We start from the raw sequence: 20,735 nt of genomic DNA, 5'->3' as shown, positions 1-20,735 counted from the left end.
GGTTTTGTGTTTTGATTTTCGGTGGGGTTATCATTTTGTTCTGTGTTTTTTAGATGTGGTTCATTTTGAATGATTTTTAATCCTGTGAAAGAATATAATTGAGTTAATTCGCGGAGTGCGTATTCTTTTGGGTAATAAGGTAATAGGTTGTTTCGATGTTGAACGATTTCTTTTTTGTTTGAGTCGGTAATTTTATATGTGACATCAGTGGGTTTTGCAATTATTTGGTATGGTCCTTTTCGAAGGGGTTGTAATTTTTTAGAAATTCCTTTTTGAGTATTAAAATTAGGTATTAAAACAAATGTTCCAATTTTTAAATCGGAGGCTGGTGTAAAACGTGAATTGATTTGTTCATTAATGTTTTGTCTTTGTAATAACTTTTTTGTTATTTTTTGATAAATTTCATTGTGTTTTTTATCTCTATTTAGAATCCATTCGGTGTGTGTACCGGAGGCTAGTTTAAGAATTTGTGGGTGATGAAAATGATCTTCATCGTGTGTATGTAAAGGTAGGTTATAACAAATTGAGTCTTTATTTGGTTGACAATAACCTTGTGCGTTTTTATGAGAATTTGCTGTAAACATTATTGGTTTGCGTGGCTTTTGGTTAAAAACCATTTCGTATGGTGACATTCCTAAAGTTGTCGTTATTTGTGAATTATATGCTAAGGGAAATAATTTTACATCTGCTGACCATTCGGTATATTTTGTATCATTTCCGTTGATGATACATCTAAGATATTCTTGTAATGAACGGTTCATACCTTCGACTAAGCCGTTTGTCCAAGGTGCATGAGATGTACGTGGTTTGTGTTTAATGTTATATAAATGACATAGTGTGATAATTTCATTATTTATGAATTCTGTACCGTTGTCTGTAACTAAAATTTCTGGTAGTCCGAATTTTGCTATCCAGTGTTCATAGAGTGTTGTGTAAGCGTAATAAGCGTTACAATGTGGTACTGGGTTAAGTGCTACATAATGTGTAAATGCGTCAACAATTACCATAATGTAGGAGTTTCCTTCGGATGAGGGTGAAATTGGTCCTTTGGTATCAAATGAGATACGATGGTTAAAGTACAAGCTTTGTCCTTTAAAATCTTGTTTTTGTGCTATTTGTTTTTGATTTGGGTAAGGTTTATTTAATTGACATACTATACAATCATTGCATAGTACTTTTATCCAAATTGGTGCATTTGGGAAATAAAAGTTTTGTATAAAATTTGAATATGTTTTTTCTGATCCAGAGTGTCCTTTAATATTTTGTGTATGTGAAATATTAAAAGCTATAAGAATCATACTTAAAGGGAGACATGGAACTGTAGATTCATTCAGGTTATACTCTAAAAGGTCTGTATTTTCGTTAATTGTTGTGTTGTTAAATTTGCGAAAGTATCGGAGGAGTGTTTTGTTTCCTAGAATGGTTGAATCTGCTTTGATAGGTTTAGTTTTATATTTGTGCCATGATTTCAGTTGTCGAATTACTGGGTCAAGGTTTTGATATTGTTTCAGTGTTGAAATTGTAATTATTTCTGTTGGGGGGAGAAAAATGTTTTCGATTTCTAATTTAGATAAGGGTATTGTATCAAGTGGGTCGTGGAGGTCAAAAACTTGATTTATTGTGTATTTTGAATCATTTGTTTGTGGTCCTGATAAATTTATTTTATCAGTTAAATCTTCTTTTTCAATTAGTGGAAAATGGTCTTTTTTAGGCGGGTGTTGTTTTTTATCCATTGAGAATATGGGATTGGTTTGAAAGTTGATGTTCCTAGTAGATCAACTTCATAATGATTATTTTGACAATCTAAATAAAGTGGGAAATGTTGTAAATTATTTATTTGTGATTGTTCAATATCAGTTTTTACTGCATATTTGCATTCCAATCGGGGTGATGTTTCGTTTCCTGCAAGGTAGAATTTTATGTTTTTGGGTATTTCAACTGTTGTTTTTCGTGTAAGTAATTCAGGTGGTGTATTTCGACTTAAGGTATCTGGTAATGCAAGATTTTTTCCTGCAGTCCAAACTATATGTAAGTTTGGAAATTTCATTAGAATTAGTTGAAATCTGTAAACTCGGTGGTTTGGATTAGACTTTTGTGTAAAAAGAAAGATGATTGGTTTATGATCTGTGAATAGAACTGTGGGATGTTTTGATCCAAGTATCAGAAATTCATATTCTGTCAGTGTATATATTATGGCTGTGCACTCTCTCATTAGAGTTGAGAGTCGTAGCTCTGCTTGAGTGAATAATCGAGAATTTGCTGATATGAGGTTCATTTTATTTGTACCATTATGTGATTGTAATAGTGCTGCACCGATGCCAAAGTTCGAAGCATCGCACATTGCATAAAATGGTTGATTTGAATCTGGAATTGTGTTTGAAATTTGTTCAGTTAAAAGTTTCTTTACTTCTTCAAATCGTGTTTGATGTTCTGTGTTCCATTCAAAATTATTTTGTTGTCTAAGGATGTTATAAAATGGTCGTAGATATAATTGCATTTTATAAACATATTTACTTAAAAAGTTTAACATTCCAAGAAATTCTTGGATTTTCTTTTTATTTGTTGGTGGTTGAAGTTTTTGAATAGCGTCAATGCGTGATTTCAATGGAGTGATTGTTTTTCTTTCTATATTATGTCCTAAGAATTTAACTCTTGTCAAAAAGAAGTGTGATTTATCGGGGGCGGCCTTCAGATTTTCGTTCTGAAGTATTTGGTGATATTTTTCTAGAACATTGAACATCTCGTCTTTTGTTTGTGATTGCATAAAAACATCGTCTAAATAGGTGATTGCGTTTTTCTTGAGTATCAGTGGTCTAAAAATTTTGCTCATAAAAGCTGAAAATGCTGCTGGTCCTATGGATATTCCATAGAATAAGCGGTTGAATTCATATTGTTGGTTTCCGATAACAAATTGTGTTAAACGTCGTGATTGTTCATCTAGTGGCATTTGATTGTATGCACTATTCATATCGGCGGTTGTAAAGTATTTGCCGTTTATTTTTGTTAAAATAACTTGTATTGGTTCAATGGGCCAATTACATTTTGATTCATCTATAAGTGAATTGAGGTATCTAGCATCGAGAACAATTTTTAATGATTCTCCTTTAGCTAGAATGATAACGGGGTTGATAAATGTGTTGCCTTTTGGTTGTTCTTCTTTATTAACTGGTGATATAATGTTGTATTGTTCTAAAATATCAAGTAATCTGTTTACTTTATCATGTAAGTGAATTGGTACTTTACTTGCTCTTTGTTTTTTGAAAACTGCGTCTGGTTTTAACGGGAGATGTAGTGATGAACTGATTTTCCCAACATCGAATTTTGATGTTGCATAGACTGATGAATATTTAATTAGCTGTTTGGCTAATTTTTCGAATTCGTCTTGTGTTATTTGTGAATGTTGGAAATTAAACATTGTTAAAAATTTTTGTTGGTCCTCTGTGTAGTTACTTATGTTGAATGTAGGTTTGAAATATGGAGTTTTTGTGAAATAATCCGTATTTCTGTTTTCGTTACTTATTATATTATTTATAGATAATTCTTCATTAAGAATTGTAGATTGGCAAATATCTAGTAATTGGAGTATATTATTTACGCGATAGGCTTTTTCGTGTATTGGTGATATTGTAGCGTTGGTTTCACAATATCCTAAAAGTCCTAAAGGTAATGTTACTTGGTAAGGTGTGTTGTTATAGACATGTAAGGAAATGATATCGGAATTCGAATTTTTCAAATATTTTATGGATGAGATTGTGATTTTGAAAAATTTGTGAATAGGTTTGAATTCAAATTCTGACATATAAAATTTTTGTTTGTTTTGTTCTTTATCATATTGGTGAACTTGTTTGATTGAAAAATTATAGATATTTCCTGATAGTGGTTTCAAGTGTTTTCTTTGTTGGTTAAATATCGGGTAGAATTTTGAAAAGAATGGTGGTTGTTTATTTAATCTTTGAAAAAATGTTAAGGATGTTTCTTTTGTTTTTGTATATTTATCTTTGATTAATATTTTACTATTTAGTATGTTAATTGTTGGTATATACTTCGAAATAAATGGTATTCCGATGATATTATACTTAATGTCAGTGATATGGAATATTTGTTTAAATGGCTTATTTAAAATTTTGCTTTGTTCCATTGTTCTGGTGGGGAGGAGAAATAATTGGATTTTTCCGTAGTTTATCAATGTTGATCCTTGTGCTGTTGCTAGTTTGCTGGAGGTTTCAAGAGGTGTTAGCTTTGGGTGTAAGGTTTTTATTTCATTCCATGTGGGGATGTTTATTATGTTTGATTCTGCTCCTGAATCAATTAAAAAATCTATTTCAAGGTCTGGTGGTTGAAATTCTTTGTTTCTTGGGCTTTCTAAGAGAAATGGTATTGTCCAAATTTTTTCTTTGGGTTGTTCTTTTTGTATATTTTGATAAATGTGGTTTGTATTCAAGCATTTTGTTTTGGTATTTTTATTGGTTTGATCTGTAGTGTTAATCTCGTTTGTTTCTTGCGTCGTTGGTGTGGAATTTATGGGTGTAGTGTAATAATTTTGAAGAAATTCTGATTGATTTTCATATATGTGTGATGGAAAGGGTTGTTCATATATGACAGATTCATAGTCATTTTCGACTTTTATCATATTGATAGAAAGAGTGTTTTCAGTATCACTTTCTGAATCTGATGATGTACAGTTTATTTGATTGAGTTGTAACGTATCAGTTACTGTGTCATCAATACCTGGAGGGTCTGATGTTGTTTCTGGATTAGACTGTACTTGATTGATTTGTCTTTGATGTTTAGGTGTACTACTTCTGTGGCGATTATTAGAATTATTATAGTTATTATTATTCCGGTGTGGTGATTGGGAATAATTTCTATAACGATTATTATAACTTGAGTGTCGATTTTGTGAATTATTTCGCGATCTGTTTTGGTAATTATTGTTTGGTCTGTTATAATTCGATCTATTATATGAGTTATTCCTTGATCGATTGTTCGGGTAATTCTGGTTTCGGTTGTTTGAATAACTTCTATTTCGATTATAGGAGTAGTTTCTATTCCTATTGTATGATGAATTTCGTGATTGGTTGTTTGGATAGTAGTTATTTCTTGATTGGGAATTAGATCTAGAAACAAATCGTTGTGTATTTGAATTTGATCTGGAGTAGTTACTTCTACTATTTGGTCTATTGTAGTGATTTTGTGATGAATTATTCGTGTTTCTTCTCTCTGGTGATCTTCCTCTATAACTTGAGTTATATGGTGATTGATTTCTTGTATAATTTGTATTGTTCGGGAGTGGTTTTCCTGAACTGTTGTTGCTGTGGACTGTTTTGTTCGGTAGATTTTGATCTTTTTTCATGTATTGATAGAATGATTTATTTGGTTCTTTATATTTTTGAGGTTTATTTTGATTGTCTTGCTGTTTTTGTCTACATTCGGAAATACTATGTCCGTATCGTCGGCAATAATTACACCATTTTTTGAAAGATGGTTTGCCTTTAAAGTTCGGGTTCTTTTCGTAAATATTGAGTATTTCAGTGATTTTTTCAACGAGGTCTGTCTCTGATTCCTGTATATTATTAATATTAGTGGGAGTCGTTTCAATTCTATTAACGTATTGTAATTTCAGATTTTCCGTTTCTTCTAGTTTCATCGTGATTTCTGCTTGTTCTAATTTGTCTACTAGTTTTCGAAAATCTAAATCGGGTTCTCGAATTGAAGAAGGATGGGATGCTCTCTTTTTTATTGCTATTTTCCTTAATTGTGGTGTTAAGGTCATCATTAAGATTTCTGTCATCTTTGTGTTTTTATAGTCATGTGTATTTAATGAATATGCTTTTCGAACTAGTGTGTCGATTCGTACTGCTATTTGCTTGATGGTTTCGTTTGGTAATCTGCGAATTTCATTACATAAAACTCTTTGTTGTTGTTTGTTTCTTTCGGAGTCAAACATTTTTGAAAATTCCTGTGTAAACCTTTTCCAGTTTGATTTTATTTCTAGAGGTAGTACTGAAAACCATTTTTGGGCTGCGCCATCTAAGGTTGTTTGTATTAACGCTGTGCGTCGATGTATCCAATTTTGATGTAGTGGCGTATTTATTGGTTCAGGTCCAATATTTAAAATCAGGTTTGCTGTTACTGCATTTAAATAATCTTCTACAGAATATTCAGGGTCTGTTCCTGTGAAAACCATTAAAGGTTTGTTTGATGTTATTGATGATCCACCCATAAGGTATGGATTCATTGTCATTTGTAATGATTCTGCTGCATTTGGCATTTGAGAAAAATTTGAAAGTTGGTTTCTTGTTATTTCATGTTGTTGGAGATAATATGGGAGTGGTATTTCATTTTGCATTTGTGATGGTTGATACGAGTGTGCAGTCATTGGATTTTGTTGTTGAATTGGTTGAAAAGATTGTGTATTAATTAGATTTTGTTGTTGAATTGGTTGTTGATGTTGTGCATCTATTGGTTGTGGAGAAAAATTTCTATGATTTGTACGTGTTCTCTGTATTCCTTGTCTACGATATTCTTGAGTATTTGGTGCAAATATATCTGGTTGTAAAAAATCATCACCTGAGGATAAATAATCCATTTGATAAGATGTTTGTTTTTTATTTTTATTTTGTTGAAAAAATGGGTAATTTTCACTGCGATCCTGTGGAGGATTTGGTTGAAAATTTTTGGAATTATATTGGGCCGTTGGGTTATCCCAGTTTCGAGGTTTTGTATATTGATTAAAATTTCTTTGTGGTTGATAATTTGTTTTTGACGGATGTGTATAATTATAATTATGGTCTGCAAAGTTGTTTCTAGTGAATGTTTTGTGTGTTTTTGATGGTATTGTCATGGGTCTATATGTTTGGTAATCCATATGTGAATATTTTGGGGCAACCGAAGGTTTAACGGTTGATTGTAAGGTTACCTGTGTTTGTGAAGGATTTGTATTTCTTGGTGTTGTTAAATTTGGGCGTATTGGTGAAATACTTTGTTGTGTAGTTGTTGTGTGTACAATTTCTTCATTTATGAAGTGTGATGGTGTCTGGATATCTTGTTGAGTAAGATTCCTAGTTCCATTGAGGTTTTCATTGTGTATAACTGTAGAGTTTAAACTATTATTTTGTGTATCGGGTAAAAATGTATTATAGTTTAATGGTGTCGCATCAATTGTTAATGGTATTACTCTTACATAATCTCTTATGTAAGATATTGTACCTATTGCTTGACTTGAGATTGATTGTGGAAAGCTTATAAATGCGGGATGAGACCATTCGGGGTCCCAAACATAATCTGATTGTTCTGTGATAGCGGTATCATCGTTCGAATTTTGGGGTCTAAAATTTTTTCTTGCTTGTGCAATTAAATCAATATTGTGTGTGAAATAATCTATTATGAACCATGCCAAAATTTTTTGTAGATCGTGTTTTGTATGTTGTGAAACGTCGTCTTTCGTGAAATTTTCTTTAATGATGTTTAAATAACTAGAGAGTAGTGTGATTTCATGTCGTACTCTTAAATGTTTAGATGTTTCTGTCGGTGAGACATTTGTTATTGGGATTTCGTTTTCTAATATCGAAATATAACTATATATTATTGCGAAAACTTCATTGGTGAATATGGAGTTTGCTCTTTGTGAGTTATGATATTGGATGCTTTTTATATATTCTGAAAAAACTTTTGAAAATTCTAAATCAAGATCGTCTGTTTGAATAGTATATGTTCTATTATTATGGTTTGGGGAAATGAATTCTATAGAGTAGATTCCATACTGTTGTGTTATGTTGCATATATCTTTTAGATAGTGATCTATGATTTGTCTTTTGATTTTTACATCGGGGAACTCTGTTTTACATGGACTGATTCCGGGTTCAAATAAATTTAATAGTAAATTTTTGCAAAATATATGCTGTCCTCTATCAGTGGTTGCATCTACTATAAAAGGAAAGATTTCATCATCATCTGGACTTTCTTCACCTGGGGTGTGCGTTGAACTCATTTTTTCGTTCGATGACTGTTAATATGTAATTATTAATGTGTCGAATTGGTTGATTCCAATTGTATAGATGTACTGGTTTGTGTTTGTACTGTTTTTTTATTCTTCTTTTTCCTCTTTGTGATGAATTTGAAGTTGTTTCTGAGTCAGAAAAATATAATTGATCGTGAAGTGGGCAATTTTTATCTATTGATTCTTTTAGTTTGTAAAGTTCGTCTAAACTGTTGGTTTCTGATTCTGAAAATGCGTTTCGATTTTTTGAAAATCTTTTTCGTGTTATTTGTCTTTGTTTAGTTATTATTTTCCTCTTTAGTGTTTGTCGTTTTGTGCGAATGTATCCAACTGTTTGTGTATGAGGTGTGATTACAAGGTCGTATTTTTTGTTATCTATTTCACAATTGTGTAAAACGATTGTTTGTTTATTTCCTAGGTTTTTAAATGACATAAGGTTTAGGATGACGGATGCAAAAAGTTGTTGAGTGGATTATAATTACTTAAACTGTTAGTCCTTACGATTTTTTGGTTAGCTTAACCTGGGTCTATTTGTTTAGGGTTGGAGAGAAAAGTATATCGATTCCGAAGAATGATTTTTTACTTTCTCGTGGCTAGTATAAGTTAAGGTGTTAACTTACTTAATCTTACTTAGGGGTAGTGATTGTGTTCAAGGGTTGGAGAATAGTAAATCGATCCACAAGGTTCAGGTATAATTAGAACGCGAGTAGTTCGTTAGATACTATTTTAAACTTACTAAGTCTAAGATTTATCCTGGGTCTGTTAAGAGGGGGGGTCAAGTGAAGGATGAATAACCGAAGTTCTTCACTGTTTATCCTAATTTGAATGATTAGTTTTGTTCAAAAATTTCTATTAGTCTTAGGTCTTTAGAAAGGGTTGGGTAGTGAATCGACGTTTGAGGTCGTTAGACACTAATTAAGTGGGTGGGGGAGAACAAAGTTGTTCTGTTTGATCCAAGGATAAGCCTTGATGATCAAATTTGAAATTTAATTAAGTAGAAAATGATTTAAGATCCAAGGATAAGCCTTGATGATCTGGTTTTAAAATTAAGTGAATTTAAGTTTTAATAAAATTTTAAATGTGTGTAAAGGAAAGATTTAGTGTTTTGATGATATTAGTGAGTTTATGATTGCTGTTATGTTTTAGGTGATGGAGCTGGAACAACAGGATGATTTATGATTACTAACCATTTATTGTCATGCTACTAATTTTTATTTTTTATTTTTCAATAAATATTTTGCAAACATATTTTGTATATTACTGCAGAGTTTTAGGAAAACGATCTTAGATCTTTTTATCAATCGTTATTGTATATTAATAATTTTGTTTAGCGCCTGAAATGATTTTGAAGATTAACTTCAAGGTTTTATGTTTGTAAATGAAAATCTAAATTCATTGCCAGTAATATTCTAAATATAAAAGTTTGTTCTGGTTTTTGCCTAACTATCATATAGCTATATGGCAAGTTTCTACTTTGTCGTATGTCGTCTCTGGTTCGAGGTCTTCTTCCAATTCCGGGTATTTCTGTTATGGTTCGGAATATTGGCTCTGATCTATTGAGTCGTAGAGACATTTCGATTAAATTATTGTCGTATAACATTTTGTAAATGTTTTTGTCTAATTTCTAATCTATTTTGGTTAATTCTAAGCTATTAAGGTCTTGTTCGAGACTTATGGTCGCACCAGATGAGTTATATCCGAGTTGGTTAACTCATAGAGTAATTTCGGATAGGGTACACCGTCTGCTCGTCACGCTATCTTATTTTCGGCCGGATAGATTCGTGCAACTTCTTAGTCTAATACCGATCCTAATCTTACTCTTATACTATCTAGTCTCAGGTTGTTTAACTAGTCTCTGCTAGGCTCAATAGATCTAGGGTATACTGGTCTATTGCGGCTGCTGAAGTGCTCGGGAGAGTCCAACTAATTTCTAAGTTAAATTCAAATCTCTCTGGTGCTGAAATTACAAGTAACTTCAGCACTTACAAATAAGTGGGTTGTTAGTTAGATGGATCATGATTGGTTAATATTAAATACTTTACATTGGTAAAACATTTAATTTATCCAATCATAAAATATAGTTTAGATCAGGTTCCACCAGCCTCAGATCGGGGGAAACTTTCAATATGCATAGATGATATATTCAATATCCAAAAATTGAATCCATAGATTCAATATCCAAAAATTTGACATCAAATGTGAACATGGATTGTTCTTTTATTGGATCATGTTAACTATCTCCAATAGGGGGGGGGGATATAGTTAACAAGGTTTGGATGAAATTTATTGAAATAACTTCAACCAATAGGAATGCGAATTGAAATAACGCCAACCAATAGGAATGCGACAGAACACATTTCTGAAAAATATAAAACCAAATGCCGAATTGGGTTTTTATAGGGAAGGGGGGGAAGATTTTTTACAAGGTAGCATAGGGGGGATAGTTAACATGATCATTTTTGTAGAGGTGTTGGTAAAATGGCGCCTGTTTCAGTAAAAAATTATTAATAACATTTTATATCAATACGAGCTTCTGTGTCTGAACACCGCGTAGGGTAATTGACAAGATCAAAATTTTTTTATTTCTCTGTTGTAAAAAATGTAAGCCGTATTCAATTCTCATTAATTCAGATATGCTTCCATGTATTCAACGGAACGCTTTTTTATAACTGTTTTCTTTTAAGCATTAATTGGAAGATAATTCTTGTGTTTCATGTGTTTCATGTGTCATTTATTTAGATTTGTTTTTGTGTGTAGCGGCATTCATTTTTTTTTTGTGTTATCGGTACCAAAAAACTCAATAGTTTGCTTAGTTTGTGTTAACAGTTACCTAGCTTTTTTCTACTTGCAACTGATTTCTTGCAGCTCTCCCCTGAGAAAAGAATTGACTATTGTCATAATCTCACAATGCAGTTTTCTATGCAGTCGAAAATCGTTCAAACTTAATTGTATTTTTTATTCAAGGTTATTGTTCCGACTTTCGAAGAAAGTGAGGAATATAAATGCTGGGGTGGTTCTTTTTATTCAGGTCAACTTCATAAAATTCTTTGCTTCTCTTCGGGGGATTGCTCCATGGTCTATATGGCCCCAGCTGGGCGTTCACACAACTATAGTATCCTGCCCCGAGTCTGTCTAAACTGTTCATTTTATATTGACCCGCACGACAAAATTGTTTCAAATTGAATTGAGGCAGTAAGTTATTGGTCAAATTATTTCCAAAGATACATCAATCTTTTATACTTAAAATTTGATACTATCATTCTTTATTAATGTTTTTGTCATTCATTAGCTTACCAAAAGCTATTCGAGACCAAAAAAGACTAATCAACCCAAACAAAAAACAATAAACAAGGATAGCCGTCTACTGCGCAAGTAGCACAGAATGTTCCGACCAGTCTCAAAAATACAACATTTTTTTTGTTCAAACTACTCTTCTTCATTTTTCTATGATTTTTGTGATATAAGGATATCTAGAGCATAGGCATATTCGACAGTAAATTAAGCAAATTAAACAACACTTTTTTCATTTTTTTTTTGAATTTTCGAAGTTTTTATTACAGAAAGGTGCTAAAAACTCAAAAACAAATTTTCTTTGAGTAAATTTAAGATTTCACGGCTGAAAACAAGCTATTGTAAGCTATTGAGCTATTAGATTAAGCTGTTGTAAACATGCTCGCCTCGATAATTTTAGAAAACATTTTAATGTCGTTATAATCACGACTGAAAAGACTTTAATTTGGTATATCACTCGGCCCATTCTGATGATTATTTGTGGTATCTATTTTTGGGAGGAAAAAAGGGAAAAATTATAACACACCCGAATGCAATACACAGTTCTTCACTATCTTTAGTGATCGGAACAAACAAATTCTAAAACCCAGCCAAAGACGAAGTTCCTCCTCATTTTTCAAATGAACGGTTTAATGAAGTTAACACAAAAAAAAATAAAATGAGATTTGAAAATTTAAATAAGAATGCTAGTTATTAAACTCTCATATATGGTGGAGCGCAGGTCATACAAATCCCATATATCGGAGAATGCTATTCAAAAATTGTATGCAATTTTTTAAATGTCTGAATTGTATTGTATGATTAGCATTCTTAGCCAACCCGGGAGATTTTAGATTTTGTTTTTGGTTCTGACAACTGTCATAAATTGGGTTTCTCCCGGCAACAGCAAGTGCCTCAAAATGTGCGAGTAAAGTAATCAAATTTGGCATACAATCAAGTCGTATCCGTCCGGATACAAATTCCGAATGGTAAAGATTATAAAATTTCTGTTTTTCTTTAGACTCTCACACATATTAATATCATAAACCCATTCTCAAGTCGTTTTTTATTCAGAACAAGTTGTATATTTCAAGCTAATCTTTTTCCCAGAGTCTGGCCAAATTAGCACTTTTCAAACTCCCAAAATTTTGCAAAATTGATCGGAGTTGAATTACCTTTTTAAATTTGACTCCAAAAAGTCAATATCTTCAATGGGCTCTTTTCCAGTTCCCCCCCCCCTTTGTGAAATTATGAAAAGAGATGTTCAAAAATTGTTCACACGGCAATTTTCATGTTAGAAATGTTGTGAAAATTTGTTCAGCTGTTCACGCTGACACGTTTTAATGCAGTTTATAACATTAAAAATTATTTTAAAAAGACTTTCATGTAATGAATTTCAGAAAAAACGAAAGGGGGGGGGACTGGAAAAGAGCCCTTCAATGGTGCCTTAAAGTTTTTTATTAAAAATTATGGTTTCGATCTCCGAAATTTTACGAAATAGAAAAACCACGCCCAGCACAGTTATTCCCTTTTTTCAAAAGTCGGAACAATAACTAAAGTCCACTGGAAAGGCTAGAATTCAAAGTAACATGTCAATAAGAATTAAAAATTTTTAAACCTCATTTGAAAACTGATTTAAAAGTTCGGTGAATAAAAAATATGTAAGTTGTATAGCAGACCTTTTGCAGGTATCAATCACAAACTATCCCCCTCAATTACACAAAGTTATCCATGATCAATAAAAAGGCAAAAATATACATCAAGCAAGCGACAGCCAATTTATTTTTTAGAACAATAAAAATGGCGGCAAGGAATATAAACGGAAATCAATAAGACAAAATCAGAAATATGATGTTAACTAATTTCTACAAAAGCAGCATATTGGAGAAAACACTTTTGTTTCCTTTCCCCATTGTCAATTTAACTTTAAAAAAAGTTTATTGATATTGACTTGTTGTTATGAAAGTTGACGTGCAGACAAATTAAGCCGTGGAAAACAATTAAGCCGTCTTATTTAGTTTCGTAAAACCGCTCCTTACACAGCAAAGTTGATGCTTGGGTTGAAAAAAAGAGTTCAAAAAGGAAAAGGCCATCCAAATCCATAGTTCCTTTTTGCCTTTTCCATAGTTGGGTGGCCTTTTCCTTTTTGAAAAAAAAAGAGTTCAAAAAGGAAAAGGCCACCCAAATTCACAAATAAAAAAAAGATAACCAATCCTTTCAGACCAAACTATAATGGAAAAGATATTTTTGATCAGCAGCGATAAAATTTTTTAATTTTGACGATAAATACTAAATTTCGAGTCTTATTTTTTGGCCTGAAATTTTTTGTCTGTTTTAATCAAGCAGGAGATGTCTTTAAAATCTTGCGTAGACAAAAATCACTAAGCAACCGTAGTTTGTGATGCACACTAATTGTTGCAAATAATGCAAATTAACACTTTTATATTGCGTAGACAAAAATCACTAAGCAACCGTAGTTTGTGATGCACACTAATTGTTGCAAATAATGCAAATTAACACTTTTATAACGTGTGTTAATTTGTATGTTTTTGCTACTGTGGGTCTAGGACAACAAGCCGACGATAGTTCTAGCCGAAGGGACTTCTAGCCGAAATTTAAACATTATAAGCACCTCAAAATGCTAAATTTTTATCAATAAATTGTTTATTTTCAAAAGTTTGGACAAGTTCAGTTCATAATATGCTTTCTTCATAACAAACGCACCACTTAAGAGTGGCGTTAGATAGTTTAGATCAGACGGATTTTGAAATACATAAATTATACTTATGAAAAACCCCTTCAACGATGTTTTAATTCTTATTATGGCTAAATATCAATTACAGGCTCAAAAAATTTGATACAGCCAATAATTTTAAAAAAAGGTCATGAAATTGAGAAATACTTCGAAACGGTTTTCAAATTCATCAGTTTTCAAATTTTATAATTTTTTGACAAAATTTTCCGCTTGAAGTCTTGGTAAACGATTCAGCTTGAAGTCCCGTCGGCTTGATGCCCGGCAACCCTATTTTATTACTCGAAGCAAGCAGAATCGGCATTAGATGGTTGAGCGTTGAATTGGTTTTTTATTAATCTAGAAATTGTTTATTTGTAATGTCAAATGGTAGCAGTAATTCTGTACCAAAATCAGGAAACAGTAGATCAGATTATCTCATTAAAATTTTTATCAAGTTTAGAAGCTTGAAGCTTTTTTGGTACGGGAAGACAAAACGCGAGTTGATGAAAAATGCTTATCATACAATTTTTATACATGAAAAAAATTGCTTATCATACTCTTTCATACAATTTCAAAGAGCAAAAGTAAGATGATCTGCATTTGGTGATTTTATCCATGAAAATTATGTTTAACATTTTCAAATGAAAATATATACCAAATGAAATTTTTGTTTATGGCAAGATAAATTTTAGTTTGAAAATTTTGGTGGTTGAGAAAAAAGGCTTGTTTTTTTACAAATTTATTTTTATCTTAGCAACTGAAACAAAAAAAAGACACTTTTTTGTGAGCTTGGGTTTTTTCAGTGGAAAACTGGACTACGTTATAAGTACAAAAAGTCAATTTTTGCATGCACAATTGTTTTTTTCGTAAAATTTTTATTTGAGCACAACAGCAAGTCTGCAACCAAAAAAGTGATTAAAATTTTTTACCTGAATTTGTAATTTTGCTTATGATACACTTATTAAATAGTTTCAGCTAAATTTGAATTTCTCGAGGAAGAAGTGGTTGCCTCGCTCTAAATGTTAACCAGGAGATATCATATTTTTAAAACATCCTCGTCAAAGAACCTTCTGATAGCAGATTCGCAGGCGCGACACTTGGAATTCCCAAACACAAACATCTTGTCATTACCTTGAGCCCGTATTGCTGCGGTCAGAGGCTTCCTACCTCCGAAGGACAAATACAATACCATTGTTTTGCTCATTGGGAGAAACGACGCTTTTGACGGAAGAGAGCCCTCCACGGTCCCTGAAGAAGATATTGCAATTGAACTCGCAGAATTAGCCGAGGAGCTAAGCAGACTAGCAAAGCAGATTTTTGTCATCGGAATCCCTCACCGCAGTGAATATCGATTCCGATCGGCGAGAGTGAATCGCGAAATACAGAAAAGAAGGGATATTGGAAGTATAGAGGCGTGTGTGAGAAGATTTACAGTACTTACCATCTAGGCAGTGACGAAATTCACATAAGCCTAGAAGGTCTCAAGGGCATCAAAAGCATCGTAAAGATCAAGATACTGTACAAGAAATACTCTGACGCTTTCAACGACGAAGGTCATCTCACCCAGTACGAGTGCACCTTCCGACACTGCCACTGCCCTTACTGAGTGTAAGCTGCCCTTACTGAGTGTAAGCTGCAGTGTAAGCTGCAGGTGTTAACTCTTCAACGATGAGTCGCACATGCCGAACTTGCACAAGGTCCATACCGAAAGCCGAAAAAAGTTACAACTGTGTAGAATGTGGTTGTCACATGCATCTAGAACCAACATGTACAGGATTATCAAACGTAGCCATCAACGGAATAAAGGAGCTTGGTCGCTGCGCAATGTTACTCTGTAACGTCTGCATTGAAAACAACAAACGCGACAACTTCATTCGGAACAAGACTGTCAACAACCTGGAAGAAAAATCAACAAAAACATGTCTAGCAATGCTGAGACACTCGAAACGCAAATTGCTCAAATTGTCGAAAGAAGATAAACGAAGCAATGAAGAAAACACACGACAAAGTAGACGAGAGTTACGCAAACTTCGTGAAGAAAGTTGAAAGCTACAAAAACGTGAAAAATCCTCAAAACTCCAAAAGCAACAACAACACAACCACTCACAGCGTCGAACACAATATAAGAGTGCAAGGGATCCATGAAGATCCTAATAAACCACGCGACGTGAATCTTGTCCAAACTCACAAATAACTAGAGGAAATTTTGGGAACCATAGGAGTTAAACCGAAAATAGTCCAGTTTAAAAGACTTGGAACATTCAACAAAGAAAGGAAAAAGCCTAGAACATTTCTAGTTACGCTTGAAAATCCAGCAGCAGTCAATCTAGTGATTGCAAAAAGTACTGAAAAAAGAGACGAAATGAAAGAAATGAATATAATTCTGAAACGTGCCCTATCTAAAAAAGATTCTATCAAAGAAAACCTCTGCCTGAAGCCACGTAGGGAAATGATTGAAGAAGGCGTACCACGTGAAAAACTGAAAATCAGAAATTTTGAGTTTTTCCATGATGGAGCAAAAGTTCAATTAAACCAAACTTCCCAGCCACAACATGAAAATGCAACATCTAACGTTTGACTAGATCATCTCCACATTTTACAATTTAATGCACGCAGTTTAATTAACTATGAAAGAAGATTCAAAATGGCAAATGCAATAAAAATTGGTTTGTACAGCGTTATTTGTATTTGTGAGATCTGGTAAAACAAAAATATCTCAAACTCTGAACTACTACTTGCTGAATACAACTTTTACCGAGCCGATAGAGCACATCAGTCGTCTAACACTCACGGAGGTGCCCTGATTGCCATTAGGAACTCACTAAATTCCCAAAAAAGAAAACTCGACGTCGAATGTTGTGTCCTATGTAACATAACCCTAGCAAACGAAACCATCTATATATGCTCCTTTTACAACCCCCTAGAGCCAGTCAATACAGATATGACTACCAATGTTTCAACAAAATTCTCGAAGCCATCCCTGAAAAGAGTAAAGCAGTCATATGTGGAGACATTAACTTTCCATCTACAAACTGGGACATCTTCAGCAGTCAAGAAAACGATGAACAAGAAATCCTAGAAATGTTAGAAGATAGGCTTCTTCAACAGAGCATTAACTTTCCGACCTGCGGCACAAACACATTGGACGTTTTTCTGTATCAAAACTGTCAAGTATACTCTGAACACGATGAAAATTTTGATAAGATCTATGGCTGCTCTGACCATATTGCAATCAGAAGAGCAAGAGAACTTGAACATTTCGATCCTCCCCCAGCAATGACAAACTTCTACAGTTTTGGGTCAAGAGATTATGACCGGATTGTTGGTGTCATGAAAGATCGGCCCTTCAACCCCCAATGCTACACCAATACTACTTAACTGACTTGAGAGACACTCACATCCCAAAACGAACCAAATATCGTCAATCGCTACCACCTTGGATTACACCGAGTACATCACATCAGATTAAAATGCTCAACACGCAAAAGTGTTACTCGAAAAACGACCAACTAGCTACCGAAAAAATAAGGTCCCCAAACTAGAAAGCCAAATCACTGAATTATGTGAACATGCTCGAATCTCATACCAAGAAAAACTTTTTGGTTCGAGATACTGTGGTCAAATTTACAAGCACCTTAAGCATATCAATAGAGCTTCGAACATCCCGAAAACGATCAAGTTCAAAGACAAAATGACAACAATTCTAGAGGAAAACTTAGAAATGTTTAACACATTTTTTCACTCAGTGTTTTCAGCCAAAGAGAACTACAACTTCCTTGACATAAAGTGCGAATCACCAACCCTAACAAACTTCAGCGACACTACAAAAACTCGTGGACCAAATGGTCTACCTCCCGGGTTTTACCAACGATGCGGCAAACAAATGAGTAAAATATTCAATAAGCTTTTCAAGAATATTAAACGCATACGCAAAAAGCCAACGAGTTGGAAAACAGCGGCTGTAACACTCATTCACAAAGAAAACTACCCAAAAGATGTTGAAAACTATCGCCCAATCTACCTTCTAAACATTGACAGCAAAATCTTTGAAAAATGCAAATACTCTCCACTCTACGAGCACTTTAAAGACCATCTTTCCATAAACCAACACGGTTTTGTCAAGAAACGCTCCGTTATGAGCAACATGCTCCAATTCCTAAATCGAATCTACAAAGCCCTGGATGAAAATCCCCATGATGAGATCATTGCTTTTTATGCTGATTTCTCCAAGGCCTTCGATAAAGTCCCCCACAAATTATTACTCTGAAAATTGAGTGATTTTGGTGTAGGTGGATGCCTACTTGAAATCATCTACGACTATCTTAGAAACCGCAGGCAATTTGTTCGGGTTGATTCCTACACATCCACCGTCCTCGAAATAACCAGCGGGGTACCCCAAGGTTCACTTCTGGGCCCACTCCTGTTCTGTGATGTTATAAATGATTTCCTGAAGTCCTACGCTTCAGTGACCCCTCAATATTTGCTGACGGTCTAAAAATTCTATCTGTTGGACGCAAACAAGATGAAATACAACTTGACCTAAAAAAATCGAAGATTGGGTTAGACAAAACAACATGGAACTGACATTCGAAAAATGCGTTCAAATAAACTTCAGAGGTGTTGATATAAATCTATTTTTGAACGGAAATCGTGTACCTCAGCCAAAATCTATAAAAGATCTGGGTATTCACATGCTAGGAGATCTTAATTGGAGCACTCATCTAACCGAACAATTAAAGAAAGCAAACAAATTACTATCCAGTCTAAGACGAAATGTAGCATATAACGTCAACACCTTTGTAAAAATTTCTGCCAGTCCTAACCTACGGCTGTCACTGTGCGAGCTTTCTGAGGAAAGACCTACAAAAACTTGAAATTTTTCAAAAGAAAGTAGTAAAGTGGATATGTGGAAAACACTGCCAAAAATACACTGATCAACTTAGAATGCTCAACATTTTACCTCTGCCAATGTTCCTACAGACCAATTACTTACTTTTGCTTTCAAAACTCTGCACTGACTACGAACACCACAGCATTCCACTTCCCACAGCTAAAAATACCCCAGACCGACCATTAGAGCCCTTCAAATTACCCAAAACTCGAATAGAAAAACGCAGGGGAGAATTCGTTTTTCGTACAACCAGAGTTGCAAATAGAATTGATCATTTTTGTCAATTTCAGGATAGAACACGGACTCAAACAGCGCATCACAAGTCTTATGTGGAAATTCTACAGTGAAAAATACAGTACCCTCAACCTCTGCACTTGGCAGATGTGCCGCGACTGCACAACGTGCAAAAATAACTGGACAATATTATAAACTCTGTGGAAGAACTTCCCATCAGTATTCTACTGGAAAGCCACAATTTTTTTATAAATGAGATTTTTTGTAAAAACATCCCCCCACACGCCTTATTATGTCCGAAGCGATGAGTTTCGATCCTTTTAGCAAATCATTTCTGGCATATAAACTTTCTTGAAACAATTTAGAACGATTTCTAAAGAGGTTTAAACCTCCGCTTACGCGTTAATAGCGCGAATTATAGCGCTCGTTGTTTGCACCAAATTGGCCGAAGTAGCAATCGCTAAACCCCCATAAGTTTACAAAAAATCTTCACAGATGAAATATATTTTCACATTTTAGCTCAGGAAAACAATAGTTTTCGAATGATATATAAAGAATTTCGTCAAAAAAGGATAGTTCCAAATTCGAAATTTGTCTGAAGAAAAAAACCCACCTCGATCACAAGTATTCCGTTACTTTCGATATTAAAGCCGGAACAACACAACGATGTTACGCTGTCTCCTTTTATGAAAAATGACACTTAATTGTTTCGAACGAACGTATTTTCTGCACGCAACTTTTAGTCAATTTGTTTTTAAAAAACGACCAATAAAATGCTTTGTTTTTATGATTTGTGATTAAAGTTCTCAAAAATTTAGATGCGAACAAAAAAGGGAATAATTTTTGATATGTTTCTTTTCAAGAGCAATTTTACAAAAAAACACTGATCAACTTAGAATGCTCAACATTTTACCTCTGCCAATGTTCCTACAGACCAATTACTTACTTTTGCTTTCAAAACTCTGCACTGACTACGAACACCACAGCATTCCACTTCCCACAGCTAAAAATACCCCAGACCGACCATTAGAGCCCTTCAAATTACCCAAAACTCGAATAGAAAAACGCAGGGGAGAATTCGTTTTTCGTACAACCAGAGTTGCAAATAGAATTGATCATTTTTGTCAATTTCAGGATAGAACACGGACTCAAACAGCGCATCACAAGTCTTATGTGGAAATTCTACAGTGAAAAATACAGTACCCTCAACCTCTGCACTTGGCAGATGTGCCGCGACTGCACAACGTGCAAAAATAACTGGACAATATTATAAACTCTGTGGAAGAACTTCCCATCAGTATTCTACTGGAAAGCCACAATTTTTTTATAAATGAGATTTTTTGTAAAAACATCCCCCCACACGCCTTATTATGTCCGAAGCGATGAGTTTCGATCCTTTTAGCAAATCATTTCTGGCATATAAACTTTCTTGAAACAATTTAGAACGATTTCTAAAGAGGTTTAAACCTCCGCTTACGCGTTAATAGCGCGAATTATAGCGCTCGTTGTTTGCACCAAATTGGCCGAAGTAGCAATCGCTAAACCCCCATAAGTTTACAAAAAATCTTCACAGATGAAATATATTTTCACATTTTAGCTCAGGAAAA

General features: G+C 33.8%; 1 protein-coding gene across 1 annotated transcript in view; it reads right to left on the bottom strand.

Annotated features, from left to right (window-relative positions):
* The window catches only part of LOC134839963 (uncharacterized), a 48,149-nt gene that overhangs the window by 15,652 nt on the left and 11,762 nt on the right, over window positions 1–20,735 (bottom strand). The window lies entirely within an intron of this gene.

This window comes from Symsagittifera roscoffensis, chromosome 1 (assembly GCF_963678635.1).
Source record: "Symsagittifera roscoffensis chromosome 1, txSymRosc1.1, whole genome shotgun sequence".
Classification (NCBI taxonomy): domain Eukaryota; kingdom Metazoa; phylum Xenacoelomorpha; order Acoela; family Convolutidae; genus Symsagittifera; species Symsagittifera roscoffensis.
This window is presented reverse-complemented; position numbering and strand designations above follow the sequence as displayed.